This window comes from Somniosus microcephalus, chromosome 14 (assembly GCF_052327205.1).
Source record: "Somniosus microcephalus isolate GS21.2 chromosome 14, FLI_Smic_1.0, whole genome shotgun sequence".
Lineage (NCBI taxonomy): Eukaryota > Metazoa > Chordata > Chondrichthyes > Squaliformes > Somniosidae > Somniosus > Somniosus microcephalus.
In genome coordinates this window covers 65,784,609-65,799,700 of record NC_141000.1, presented here as the reverse complement: position 1 = coordinate 65,799,700, position 15,092 = coordinate 65,784,609, and the positions used below count along the sequence as shown (strand labels likewise).

The following is a 15,092-nucleotide window of genomic DNA, read 5'->3' as shown; positions in this document are numbered from 1 at the left end:
GATGTCTCCGGAGCTGTGAACTCTTCGGGTGCTGGACCTGCAGGCGCATGCCTGCGTAAAGGCCCATGAATCTAATGAAGGGGGGGGGGGGGGGGGGGGCGGAAATTCAGGAAAGAGTAAATTTAAAATCAACAAGATAAAGGTCAAGGCTCTAGAGCAGAGTTTTGGGTGAAAATAAGCAGAGTGGGTCAGGGAGGGACAGAGATAGTAACAAAGGTAATAAGGCATCAGTGACTAAGGTGACATCAGGTAAAAATAGCAAAGTAATAGCTAAAGGCACTATATCTGAATGCGCAAAGCATTCACAACAAAATAGATGAATTAATAGCGCAGATAGAAATTAACAGGTTAGATCTAATAGCCATTACGGAGACGTGGTTGCAAAGTGGCCAAGGTTGGGAACTAAATATTCCAGGATGCTTAACTTTTAGAAGAGATAGGCAAAATGGAAAAAGGAGGGGTATCCCTGATAATAAAGGATGGGATAAAGACAGTAGAAAGGATATTAGCTCAGAAAATCAAGAAGTAGAATCAGTTTCGGTGGAGCTAAGAAACAGCAAGGGGCAGAAAATATTGGTGGGAGTTGTTTATTGTCCCCCAAACAGCAGTTTTAATGTAGGGCAGAGTATAAATCGGAAAATTAGAGGCGCATGTAACAAGGGTAATGCAGTAATCATGGGGGACTTCAATCTACACAGACTGGGCAAAACAAATTTGCAGTATCAGTGTGGAGGACGAATTCATGGAATGTTGGGGCCTCAGCTATTTACAATCTATATTAATGACCTAGATGAAGGGACAGAGTGTAATGTATCCATGTTTGCTGATGATCCAAAGCTAGATGGGACAGTAAGCTGCGAGAAGAACACAGAGTCTGCAAAGGGATATAGATAGACTAAGTGAGTGGGCAGTAAGGTGGCAGATGGAGTATAATGTAGAGAAATTAGGTTATTCATAAGAATAGAAAAGCAGAATGTTTTTTAAATGGTGGGAAACTTTCAAATGTTGATGTTCAGAGAGATTTGGGTGTCCTCATGCAAGAAACACAGAAAGCTAGTATACAGGTACATCAAGCAATAAGGGAGGCAAATGGCATGTTGACCTTTATTGCAAGGGGGTTGGAGTACAAGAGTAAGGAAGTCTTGCTACAGTTGTATAGGGCCTTGGTGAGACCACACCTGGAGTACTGTGCACAGTTTTGGTCTCCTTATCCAAGGAAGGATATACTTGCCTTGGAGGCGGTACAACGAAGGTTCACTAGATTGATTCCTGGGATGAGGGGGCTGTCCTAGGATGAGAGATTGTGTAGAATGGACCTATACTCTGGAGTTTAGAAGAATGAGAGGTGATCTCATTGAAACATACAAGATTCTGAAGGGGATTGACAGGGTAGATGCTGAGAGGTTGTTTCCCCTGGCTGGAGTGTCTAGAACTAGGGGGCATAGTCTCAGGATAGGGGGTAGGCCATTTAAGACTGAGATGAGGAAAAATTTCTTCACTCAGAGGGTTCTGAATCTTTGGAATTCTCTGCCCCAAATCGCTATGAATGCTGAGTCTTTGAGTATATTCGAGGCTGAGATAGACAGAGTTTTGGACTATAGGGGAATCAAGGGATATGGAGATCAGGCGAGAAAGTGGAGTTGAGGTCAATCATCAGCCATGATCTTATTGAATGGCGGAGCAGGCTCGAGGGGCCGTATGGCCTACTCCTGCTCTTGTTTCTTATGTTCTTATGTATACAGTTAAATCCGAAACTAGGGACTTAAATCTAAACAAAGCAAACTAGGTATGTATGAGGGGCGAGTTGGCCAAGGTAGATTGGGAAACTACATTAAAAGGTACGACAGTAGGCAAGCAATGGCTAGCATTTAAAGAATACATAATTTACAACAAATGTACATTCCTTTAAGGCACAAAAACCCCAAAGGAAAAGTGATCCAACCATGGCTAACAAGTTAAAGTATTAGATCAAAGGAAGAGGCCCATAATGTTGCCAAAAAGAGTAGTAAGCCTGAGGATAGGGAGGATTTTAGAATGCAGCAAAAGAGGACCAAGAAATTGATAAAGAAAGGGAAAATATAAGGAGAATAAACTAGCGACAGACATAAAAACAGACTGTAAAAGCTTCTATAGGTACGTAAAAAGGAAAAGATTAGCGAAAGTAAACATGGGTCCCTTACAGGCTGAGACAGGAGAAATTATAATGGGGAATAAGAAAATGGCAGAGAAATTAAACAAATACTTTGCATCTGTCTTCACGGAAAAAGACGCAAAAAGCTTCCCGGGAATAGCGGAGAACCAAGGCTCTAGCGAGAATGAGGAACTGAAAGAAATTAGTATTAGTAAAAAAACTGTACTGGAGAAATTAAGGGGACTGAAAGCCGATAAATCCCCTGGACCTGATGGCCTACATCCTAGGGTTTTAAAAGAGGTGGCTATAGAGATAGTGGATGCATTAGACGTCATCTTCCAAAATTCCATAGATTCTAGAACAGTTCTCGCAGATTGGAAGGTAGCAAATGTAACCCCACAATTTAAGAAAAGAGGGAGAGAGAAAACGGGGAACTACAGACCAGTTAGTCTGACATCAGTAGTAGGGAAAATGCTAGAATCTATTATTAGGGAAGTGGTAACAGAGCACTTAGAAAATAATAATAGGATTGGGCAGAGTCAACACGGATTTATGAAAGGGAAACCATGTTTGACGAATCTGTTAGAATCTTTTGAGGTTATAACTAGCAGAATAGATAAGGGGAACAAGTGGATATGGTGTAATTGGATTTTCAGAAGGCATTCGATAAGGTACCACACAAGAGGTTATTAAACAAAATGAGGGCTCATGGGATTGGGAGTAATGTACTAGCATGGATCGAGGACTGGTTAACGGACAGAAAACAGAGAGTAGGAATAAACGGGTCATTTTCGAGTTGGCAGACTGTAACTAGTAGGATAACGCAAGGATCAGTGCTTGGGCCTCAGTTATTCACATCTATATCAATTTTTTGGATGAGTTGACCAAGTGCAATATATCCAAGTTTGCTGATGATACAAAGCTAGATGGGAATGTAAGTTGTGGAGGATGATGCAAAGAGGCTTCAAGGGGATATAGACAGGCTAAGTGAGTGGGCAAGAACATGGCAAATGGAATATAATGTGGAGAAATGTGAAGTTCTCCACTTTGGTAGGAATATAACAAAAGCAGAGTACTTTTTTAAATGGTGAGAGATTGGGATATGTTGGTGTTCAGAGGGACTTGGGTGTCCTTGTACACAAATCACTGAAAGTTAACATGCAGGTATAGCAAGCAATTAGGAAAGCAAGTGGTATGTTGGCCTTTATTACAAGAGGATTTGAGTATAAGAGTAAAGATGTCTTACTGCAATTATATTAAGGCCCTGTTGAAACCACACCTGGAGTATTGTGCACAGTTTTGGTCTGCTTACCCAAGGAAGGATATACTTGCCATAAAGGGAGTGCAACGAAGGTTCACCAGACTGATTCCTGGGATGGGGGGATTGTCCTATGACTATGCCTATTCCTCTGGAGTTTAGAAGAATGAGAGGTGATCTGATTAAAACATACAAACTTCTTACAGCGCTCGACAGGATAGATGCAGGGAGGATGTTTCCCCTGGCTGGGGAGTCCAGAACCAGGGGTCACAGTCTCAGAATAAGGGGATAGCCATTTAGGACTGAGGTGAGGAGAAATTTCTTCACTCAGGTGGTGGTAAATCTTTGGAATTCTCTACCCCCAGATGGCTGAGGAAGCTCAGTCGTTGAATATGTTTAAGACAGAGACCGATAGATTTTTGGATATTGAGGGAATCACGGGGTATGGGGATAGTGCAGGAAAGTGGAGGTGAGGTATTAGATCAGCCATGATCTTATTGAATGGTGGAGCAGGCTCGAAGGGCCAAATGGCCTACTCCTGCTCCTATTTCTTATGTTATCACGTGGGCCCAGTCAACCAATGAAAAAGGGGATTCCTATGATGCTTATGGGGATTCCATTTACGTACGGAATCCCCTCAAGCATATTAGAAATGAAAATTAATTAAAAGACCCTTTAATTAAGCATTTAAAATTTCATTTTTTGAAAAATAAATTTAAACATTTTAAAACCGGCCGAAATTTACCTAAGCTGATTTTAAACGTATGTGTACGTTTAAATCATTAAAAAAAAATATTTTAACATTTATTTTAACCCTTACACTGGTAAAAGGCCTTACACCTACTTTATCCAGGCGTAAGGATTTTGTGGGCATTTGCTGGGCAGTAGTTGGGCACTCTGCACTAGCAAAAGTGATTTTGTAGCAGAAGCGAAGGATCTGTCCAAGCGAAAATTGACAGATCGCAAGTTCTGAGTTTGCGCAAGTACGCGGTGCATGCAGAAGCCCAAAACTTCTGGGGCCATTCTGTAGGCTTCTGACAGCATACGCTGTGGGAAGCACCATCATTTCAGGCCCATAGTTTTTCGGGGCTTTTCTTTTCCTTCAATTTAATTTAAATATATGGTACCAAATATCGCAAAATGTTATTCACTGGTTTTAAAAGTTGCATATTCTGAATTTAGAGCAGAAATGTGATTGTCCCACTTGTTGTGATATGGCATTTCAACAAGTCCATCAATCACAGGCTGAACAATGTATTGGGCTGGATCTTACTGGAGCTGGGTATCTCGCATTACGCGCCTTTATAGTTAGTCTTTTTTTTTTGCACCCTTCAGCTCGAAAAATATTTGCACCATAACTTGCTGGAAGTGTGAGCTGATAATGAGAGCAACGGGGCATCTGTGACCTCAGTGAATGGCAGAACCAACAGTGTATCTCCTTAACCAATAAGATTTAAGGATTAAGAAAGAAACAGAGGAACGGTGGAGAAGGAGGGTGAATTAGAGTCAAATCAGGTACAGAAAGAACGAGAAAGAGGGAGAGAGAGAGAAATAAAAAGGCAGAAAGGAAAAGTAAAAAAAGACATTTTTTAAAATCACTGACAACAATTGACTACATGTAGGAATGAGAATGAACAATTTAAATTGATCCCTTTCTGGGCCAGAGAGGGTGATTGGCACTGCATTAACAATTATCACATCATTAAAAAGGTACTTATGCTGTCAAATTCTGATTCCAACTTTCTGCGGCGAGTATAATGGGCAATTAACATGCAAATCCAGCAAATTCTTAAAAATAACGGGGAAGCTCATGGCGAGATGCCATTTGTGCGAAGTAAATCGACCAGCAAGTTCTGGAGATTCGGAACACACGTGTATCTGTTAATCCCCTGAATTTGCGTATTACTAATGCTGTGCCTCATTAACAGGCTGTTATTTTTCAAGCAAGCTCCAGCCCAATGTTTAGCTAAGTAAATAAAGATCAGGAGAAAGAAGAAACTATAAAGTGCAGTCAAAATAAAAAAAATTCCACAGCATTTCAGCTTTAGATAATCTGTGAGGAAGTATTAAGAAGCCAAATAGAATGATATGATTCCATTCGTACTTAATGATCTTCCAATGAAGTGCAATTTTATTTCTTTTGGATATAAAAACAAACTCAGATTCCCTGAAAATCTGCTGTGAAACCACAAACAAAGAATCTCTTCAATGTCTCCTCGCCCCTCATTGCGGTATGGTTCCACTGGTGCGGGCCACTCTCCGGTACCTACCCAAGTGGCCATTATTCATGTGTGAGCCTTCACTTTACTATTTTCATTTTGTCATGCAAGCTGCCACTCAACTCTTCTATCTTGAAATTCCCTACACAGAGATAGTATATTAAGATAGTGGAAATGAAGTATTAACTTACAAGGGTTTTTAGCCCTAAATGCTAGTCTATTCATTACTGACTGATAGAGCAAGAGAGCAAGGATTAATAGTTACCTCTGCAGCTTCACATATACCCCAACTGTAAATTTAGCATCATCCATACTGTATTGTGGCAGATTTATGGAAACAGTCAGGGAAGAGGAAGGAGTTCTAATCATGATTTTACCATGATTTCACAATGCAATGTGTTTTGTGTCATGGGAGAAGTGATTTTTTTTAAATGACTAAATGACATGGTAATTACCTATTAGAAATTAAATAAGTTTTAATTTATTACTGTAATCACACAATACCAAACTATGCTTATAGCATTGTACACCAATTTTGTAACAAAAATCACATTAGCCACTTTTCTCATTTTAGTTTGAGTCATGTGTACTAATCTATTGTTATCTATACATAATGAAGTAAATTGGTTACATTCACAGATGATAAATTGATTGAATGTTTAAGTCAGAGGAAACAGCCAGAAAAGGAGTTGGATAAAATCAGTAAATGACAGAATGATGGTAAATTTAATTTAATACAGACCAATGCAAAGCATTGAATGTTTGAAGAAAAAAGGGAATCATGCATGTACTATGCACGGTGAAATAGCTATGGTGACGTTGAAAGGGATCTGGGAGAAAGTTAGTAGCCTCCACATTTAACCTGTCAAATCACAATGAAACAGCAACAAAGCAAATACAATGCTGAATGATATTGTTTGATATCAATGGAGTACAAATCAGAGGATGTCAGGCTAAAACAGTACAGTATTCTGATCAGATTGTACCTTCAGCATTGTGTTCAGTTTTGATCACCAAGACATGAAGGAAATTTACAGGCCATTGAGACATTACAGAGAAGAGACACAAATCTGATTCTTACGAGGAAAGACTGGGCTTGTTAGCTCTGAAAGGGGGTGATTGGGAAGGGATCGGACAGAAGAACACAAGATACTAAATGGTAGAGTCAAGGTAAACTCAGAGCATTACTTCAAGGAAAGCAAAGACATTAGATCAAGGGAACGTCAGCTAAAAGTGGTGAAAGGACAATTTCAAACTTGGGTCAGAAAGAACTTAATGCAAAGAGTAATCAACCTTTGAGTGGTCTTCTGGGTAGAGTAGTGAAATTCAAAACCGTAGACTCATCAGGATACAAGGATATGATGTGATGGGGGAGGGGAACTAATTTCTTTCCCCTGGATGAATGAGCTAAACTAGCCCAAATGGCTTCCCACATCTGCATTTATCTTGTAACCTTGCAAACTGAACAAAGAATTTTATACTGTAAATTAAGGACATTCTTTCCAGTCTCCAGGCCTTCTTGCTAACTGCAGCTGCTTTAGTGAGGTGACAACTTGAATTATGTAAAAGTTTTGCTTCTGTCTGGGTCTAGGCATCAGCCTTGGCTCAGCAGTAGCACTCTCGCCTCGGAGTCAGAAGGTCTTGCGTTCAATCACCACTCCAGTGACTTCAGCACATAATCTAGGTTGACACTCCAGTGTAGTACTGAGGGAATTGTGAACTGCTAGAGGTGCCGTCTTTTAGATGAGAAGTTAAACCAAGGCCCCCATCTGCCCTCTCAAATGGATGTAAAAGATTCGAAGAGCAGGGGAGCTCTCCTGATGTTCTGGTCAACATTTAACTCTCAACCAACATCACACTGCTGTCTTTGGGACCTTGCTAGCCTTGCATTGTGAAAGGCACTAATTAAATGCAAGTTCTTTCTTTATATTTATTTGGTATTTGCAGCTGCATTTTCTTTTCTATTTATGAACCAATAAAGTTTTATTAGTTAAAATGTTCAAATCATATTCAAATAGCATTCTTAGACTGAAAAATAATTTATTTTATTGAAAAGTAATTACGGTTTGTTGACAGAACTACATTTTTCATTGTTTTTTTTTTAAATGGACACGACTGCCGCCAACGAAATAAAGTAGTTGCACATGTGCAGTTCCAGTGGTTTTTTGTTTGTTCTTGCTGGACTTCCCACAGATTAGTGGGAGAGAAAGGTGAGGGGTGGAAATTTCAGGTATTGTGAGGTCTGTAATGTGACTTGAAGGAGATAGTAGGATGTTGTCAGCTTGTGAGCGTTTTATTGCGCTCTCATGGAGTGTGTTTATCGCTAGTGGGTCCTCTGTTGTGGTTTGAACACGTGGCTGGTGAACAAAATGCAGGCGCAGGATGTAAGGATTTAAGAACATAAGAAATAGGAGCAGGAGTAGGCCAATCGGCCCCTCGAGCCTGCTCCACCATTCAATAAGATCATGGCTGATCTGATCCTAACCTCAAATCTTCTATCGCTCTGCATCCACCCGAACCCATGTGATCTCCCGGGAGAGGCGAAAAACCAGATAAAGACCCAATGGCCAATTTGGGAGAAAAAAATCTGGGAAATTCCTCTCCGACCCATCTAGGCGATCGAAATTCTTCCAGGAGATCACTCTGTCCCTATATTTTCTACAGTACTTACCTTCTGTAAAGGCGATCTCCACCCCAGCCAGGAACAGGACTAAAACCATCTCCTGAAATCTAACACAGAATTAGAACACAGTAGGAACAGAACCAGGCTACACGGCCCCTGGGCCCACTCCACTACCCACAGGGCCATGACCATTCCGAACCTAGACTCATGTCCAATTTCCTGCCCGCTCCCCGTAACCCTTAATTCCCTTTACTTCTAGGAAACTATCTATTTCTGTTTTAAATTTATTTAATGATGTAGCTTCCACAGATTTCTGGGGCAGCAAATTCCACAAACCTACCACCCTCTGAGTGAAGAAGTTTCTCCTCATCTCAGTTTTGAAAGAGCAGCCCCTTATTCTAAGATTATGCCCTCTAGTTCTAGTTTCACCCTTCATTGGGAACATCCTCACCGCATCCACCCGATCAAGCCCCTTCACAATCTTATATGTTTCAATAAGATCGCCTCTCATTCTTCTGAACTCCAATGAGTAGAGTCCCAATCTACTCAACCTCTCCTCATATGACCACCCCCTCATCCCCAGGATTAACCGAGTGAACCTTCTTTGTACTGACTCGAGAGCAAGTATGTCTTTTCTTAAGTATGGACACCAAAACTGTATGCAGTATTCCAGGTGCGGTCTCACCAATACCTTGTACAACTGCAGCAATACCTCCCTGTTTTTATATTCCATCCCCCTAGCAATAAAAGCCAACATTCCATTGGCCTTCTTGATCACTTGCTGCACCTGCATACTAACTTTTTGAGTTTCGTGCACCAGGACCCCCAGATCCCTTTGTACTTCAGTACTTTCCAGTTTCTTGCCATTAAGATAATAACTTGCTCTATGATTTTTCCTGCCAAAGTGCATAACCTCACACTTTCCAGTATTGTATTCCATCTGCCAAATCTCTGCCCACTTACTTAGCCTGTCTTTGTCCCTTTGCAGGTTTTTTATGTCCTCCTCACTCACTACTTTCCGTCCCATCTTTGTATCATCTGCAAACTTTGATATGTTACACTCGGTCCGCTCCTCCAAATCGTTAATATAGATTGTAAAGAGTTGGGGACCCAGCACTGACCCCTGCGGAACACCACTAGTTACTGGTTGCCAATCTGAGAACAAACCATTTATCCCAACTCTCTGCTTTCTGTTAGAGAGCCAATCCTCCACCCACGCCAGAATATTACCCCCAATCCCGTGATTTTTTATCTTGAGCAATAATCTTTTGTGTGGCACCTTGTCAAATGCATTTTGGAAGTCTAAATACACTACGTCCACTGGTTCCCCTTTATCCACCCTGTATGTTACATCCTCAAAAAACTCAAGCAAATTTGTCAAACATGACTTCCCCTTCATGAAACCATGCTGAGTTTGTCCTATTAAATTATGTTTATCCAAATGTCCCGTTACTGTCTCCTTAATAATGGACTCTAACATTTTACCAACCACAGATGTTAGGCTAACAGGTCTATAGTTTCCAGCCTTCTGCCTACTACCCTTTTTAAATAAGGGTGTTACATTAGCAGTTTTCCAATCTGCCGGGACCTTTGCTGAGTCCAGTGAGTTTTGGAAAATTATTACCAATGCATCCACAATCCCTACCGCCACTTCCCTCAAGACCCTAGGATGCAAACCATCAGGTCCAGGGGATTTATCCGCCTTGAGTCCCATTATTTTACCAAGTACTACTTCCTTAGTGATTTTAATCGTATTTAGTTCCTCCCCCCCTAGAGCCCCCTGTTTGTCCAGTGTTGGGATATTCTTAGTGTCCTCTACTGTAAAGACTGATACAAAATAATTGTTCAGTGTTTTTGCCATCTCCATGTTTCCCACCATTAATTTCCCGGTCTCATCCTCTAAGGGACCAACATTTACTTTAGCCACCCTTTTTCTTTTTATATAACTATAGAAACTTTTGCTGTCTGTTTTTATATTTTTTGCTAATTTACTTTCATAATCTATCTTCCCTTTCTTAATCAATCTTTTAGTTATTTTTTGATGTCTTTTAAAGACTTCCCAATCTTCCATCCTCCCACTAGATTTGGCTACCTTATATGCCCTTGTTTTTAGTCGGATACTATCCTTAATTGCTTTACTTAGCCACGGATAGCTATCTTTTCTTTTACACCCTTTTTTCCTCAGTGGAATATATTTTTTTTGGAAGTTGTAAAATAACTCCTTAAATGTACACCACTGATCATGTACCGTCTTACCCTTTAATCTATTTTCCCAGTCCACTCTACTCAATTCCGCTCTCATACCTTCATAGTCTCCTTTATTCAAGCTCAGCACGCTAGTTTGAGATCCAACCTTCTCACCCTCTAATTGAATATGGAATTCAACCATGTTATGGTCACTCATTCCAAGGGGATCCTTTACTAGGACATTTTTAATTAATCCTGTCTCGTTACACAGGACCAAATCTAAGGTTGCTTGCCCCCTGGTCGGTTCAGCTACATACTGCTCAAGAAACCCATCCCTAATGCACTCAATGAACTCATCCTCAAGGCAGCCCTGCCCAATTTGATTTGTCCAGTTAATATGATAATTAAAATCCCCCATAATTATAGCTGTTCCCTTATTACAAGCCTCAACTATTTCCTGATTAATACTCCATCCAACAGAGTTGCAACTGTTCGGAGGCCTATAGACTACACCCACTAGTGTTTTTGTCCCCCTTAGTATTCCTTATCTCCACCCAAACTGTTTCACTATCCTGCTCCTTTGACCCAATATCATTTCTCTGTATTATAGTGATTCCTTCCTTTATTAACATAGCCACCCCACCTCCTCTCCCTTCCTGCCTGTCCTTCCTGATTGTTAAATAACCTGGTATGTTTAATTCCCAGTCATGGTCACCCTGCAGCCATGTTTCTGTAATGGCCACAAGATCATACCCATATGTCGTTATTTGTGCCGTTAACTCATTCATTTTGTTACGAATGCTACGTGCATTCAGATAAAGAACTTTCAAATATGTTTTGTTACACTTAGTTCCTCTTTTTTCCCTTTTTAGTACTTTACTTTTTACTCCATACCTCCTGTCCCTTCCTGACACGCTCTGGTTTTTAATTCCCCCACTGCTACCTAAGTCTATGACCTTCTCTGTTGTCATTTCTATTATTTGCTCTCTAGAAACCTCCCCCCCATTAATTAGTTTAAAGCCCTCTCTACAGCCCTAGTTATATGATTCGCCAGGACTCTAGTCCCAGCACTGGCCAAGTGGAGTCCATCCCAACGGAACAGCTCCCTCCTGTCCCAGTACTGGTGCCAGTGTCCCAAGAAGCAAAACCCATTTCTCCCACACCAGTCTTTGAGCCACGCATTTAACTCTTTAATTTTATTTATCCTAGCCAAATTCGCTCGTGGCTCAGGTAATAACCCAGAGATTATTACCCTTGAGGTTCTGTTTTTTAATTTGACCCCAAGCTGCTCATACTCCTTTAACAGAACCATCTTCCTTGTCCTATCTACGTCGTTTGTACCAACATGGACCACGACAACTGGATCCTCCCCCTCCCACTCCAAGTTTCTTTCCAGCCCAGAAGAGATGTCCTTAACCCTGGCACCGGGCAGGCAACACAGCCTTCGGGACTCCCGCTCTTGACTGCAGAGAACCCTATCTATCCCCCTAATGATACTATCCCCTACCACGACAACATTTCTTTTTACTCCCTCCACTTGAATGGCCCCCTGTACCACGGTGCTGTGGCCAGGTTGCTCATCCTCCCTGCAGTCCCCGCTCCCGCCCTCACGGAGCAAGAACCTCGATCCTGCTGGACAAGAACAAGGGCTGCATCTCCTTCAACACTACATCCTGGATCCCTGTACCTTCCTCACTCGTAGTCACACCGTCCTGTCCCTGACCACGGACTACATCTGCAGTAATTAACTTCACAGGTGTGACCATCTCCTGAAACATAGAGTCCAGGAACTTCTCCCCCTCCCTGATGTGTCGCAGTGTCTGAAGCTCGGTCTCAAGCTCCATAACATGGAACTTGAGTTCCTCTAGCAGCAAACACTTGTCGCAGATGTAATCACCGTGAGCCTCAATGGGGTCCACCGGCTCCCACATCTCGCAACATTAACACATCACCTGCTCCATTCTATATAATTAATTAAATTTCTTATTATTAGTTATGAAGACCCTGCCCAGATATAGATGATAATATCACACCATTATTCAATAGGACTTACCAACTTAAAGGTATAAAAGAGGAGAAGAGAAGGAAGAAAACCAACCAACCAGCTGATCACCAACCTCCTCCTTGAATACTGTCTGTCGGGCCTGTTTGGTTGACTCGTCTCGCTGCTCCGCCTCCGCAGTGCTGTCTAAGCCTCGGAGTGGGGGGAAAAACAGAGCAAAAAACACACCCTCGCCTCCCACTTGCCCAAACTCTCCCAATTACCAAAACTCCAGCAGCACTCAATGCACAAAGCACTCCGTGCACAGCACTAGCCCCTCCCCTTTTATACCCAGATTCTACTTCCGGTTTAAACTGCCCAATAGTTTAATATACCCTTAAAAAATTAAACTTACTTCAAATAATTGACTTCTTAACACTAAAATTCACAAAATACACTTAAATGATTTTTCTCCCACTTACCAAAACTCCAGCAGCACTCAATGCACAAAGCACTCAGCTGGGAAAAGGATCATTGAGAAAGAGAGTAGAGACAGTGGGGCAAGATAGGGAGAGGAGCACTAGACAAAGACTGGGGAGGAAAATGAGAGGGAGGGCGTAGAAGGAATGCGCGAAGAGAGAGAGTGGCAGCAGTGTGATTAATTCATCAGAATGAACTGCTAAAACTGCCAGTACACTTTAACGAGGAAATGTGACTTGAAGGGGATAATAAGATGTTATTAGATTGAGAGTGTTTTGTTGTACTGTCGGCGAGTGTGCTTATCGCCATCAGGTCCTCTGTCTGTTGTGGTGAACGTTACTTTTTCATATTTGGGACCTGACATTTATGTGCAGAATGCTTCTGCGCAGCTTCCAGTTCGTTGGCAGCAGTCACTCCATTTTTAATTACTTTGCTGGCATGGTAATGAACTGATTTCAGCTGATCTTCAAATCCTGTTACACACAACCACTGCAAAACTCCCACAGTTTTGATCTGCAACTTCACATTGCTATTCCCAAATGGAGCAGCTGAAATTAGAATCGGAAAAGGATGGCCTTCCTTCACCACCACGCCAATATGCTCCCAACCAAGTCACTGAACACACTTTTCACCAATAACTATTGTTTTATAATAAGTTTCAAATATCTGAATCTTAACCATTAGTTAATCTCACATAGGGTTGCTCGCAGACAAAAAATAAAATCGTATCGCAAGGGAACTGGGTGCCATAATGACCTTTGACCTCTGGAACCTGGTTCAAATCCAACCTAGAATGACAAATGAAAGTCTCCACTGTCTGCACAGGTCCTATGTGAAATGAACTTTGGCAGTCACAATCTAGCCTACAGCACAAAACTGCCCTATTTGGCACTAATTGGCAATCTCACTCAAAGAGGCCATAGGATGGTCGGTGTAGGAAATGAAAAAAATGCCACACTGGTACAATAGAGGACACTATTCCGAGATTGGGGCAGAGCAGAGAGCGCATTACTCTGCATCTGTCTGTGCTATACCCGACCTGGAAATACTGGATTCTGACTCGGGTGGGGGTGGTATTTCTAACCTAATCCACTCGGCGGGAAACTGATGTGATCAGATCAGCTGCCTGCAGTAGGGGATCAATGGTGTTTGCCGTTAGTTAGACTTACCCTTGGACGTTTAGGTTTGTTTTACACATTTTGTGTGGCAAGTTGCTGAAAGTGTGAGCTGATAACAAGGCAGCGAGGAAACCAGGCAGCTGGGACCCAAGTGAACAGGGCAAGCAACTGCATCTCCTTAACCAATCAGATTGAGGATTGTGAAATTAACAGCACAAGGACCGAGAAGGAAGTGTAATTTCAAGTGGGTGAATTCAATGCCAAATCAGCAGAAAGTGAAAGAGAGAGGAAAAGAAAGATTGGATTAACATTTTACATTTTTTAAATCTCCAACAATTAAAACCTGAAGGAATGAGACTCCACATTTGTAACAGTTAATTTTCAGTGCCAGAGAGGTTGATTAGCAGTAACTAACACGTATCACATTGTTAAAAGGGTACTTAGACTTGAAATGACAAGACTTCTGTGGCAAGTTTAGTTCGTATCTACCGTTCAAATACAGCAACTTCAGATCATTCAATCTATTTCAATGGTGATCCAGATAGCAAGATGCCATTTTCGCAAAGGTAAGAGAGGAATGGGGCAACTCAGATCGCAACTTTGATATCCCGCGTTTAATTGTGCATCTGCCTCTCACCTGAAGAGGCTGTACCATTTGCGTATAAATAACGGCGAGTGCCATTAGCCTCACCATTATTTTGAGAGCAAAATCTGGCCCATAATTTCCTATCTATTTCAAATCTATTGCATTGTCTTGCTCCTGTATAGAAACTGAACATCTGCTGTGGCTGTACTGTTGCACTGTAGTGCCACTTACTGACTGATATCTTGTAGTACATACAGGACAGTGGATATCTGGCCTCAAAATTTAAAGCAGTAATCTCATCAAGGGATACTAATGAGGTTAAGACAGCTTCAATTCCTACATAATATCTGCCAAACACATTTTCTTCTTGGTAAGTATACAGGACAGTACACTAGGTTCCATTTCAAATTATTGACAAAGGCCTTTAAAATTCTGCAGTGATAATGAAAATTGTTCATAAGCAGTTGAATTGAACTCAGATACTAAAGGGGATTCCTATACCTTAAACA

The 15,092-nt window shown here is 41.5% G+C and overlaps 1 protein-coding gene across 2 annotated transcripts in view; it reads right to left on the bottom strand.

Moving 5' to 3' along the window:
* Positions 1 to 15,092, bottom strand: part of arl13b (ADP-ribosylation factor-like 13b) — a 163,630-nt gene that overhangs the window by 93,484 nt on the left and 55,054 nt on the right. The window lies entirely within an intron of this gene.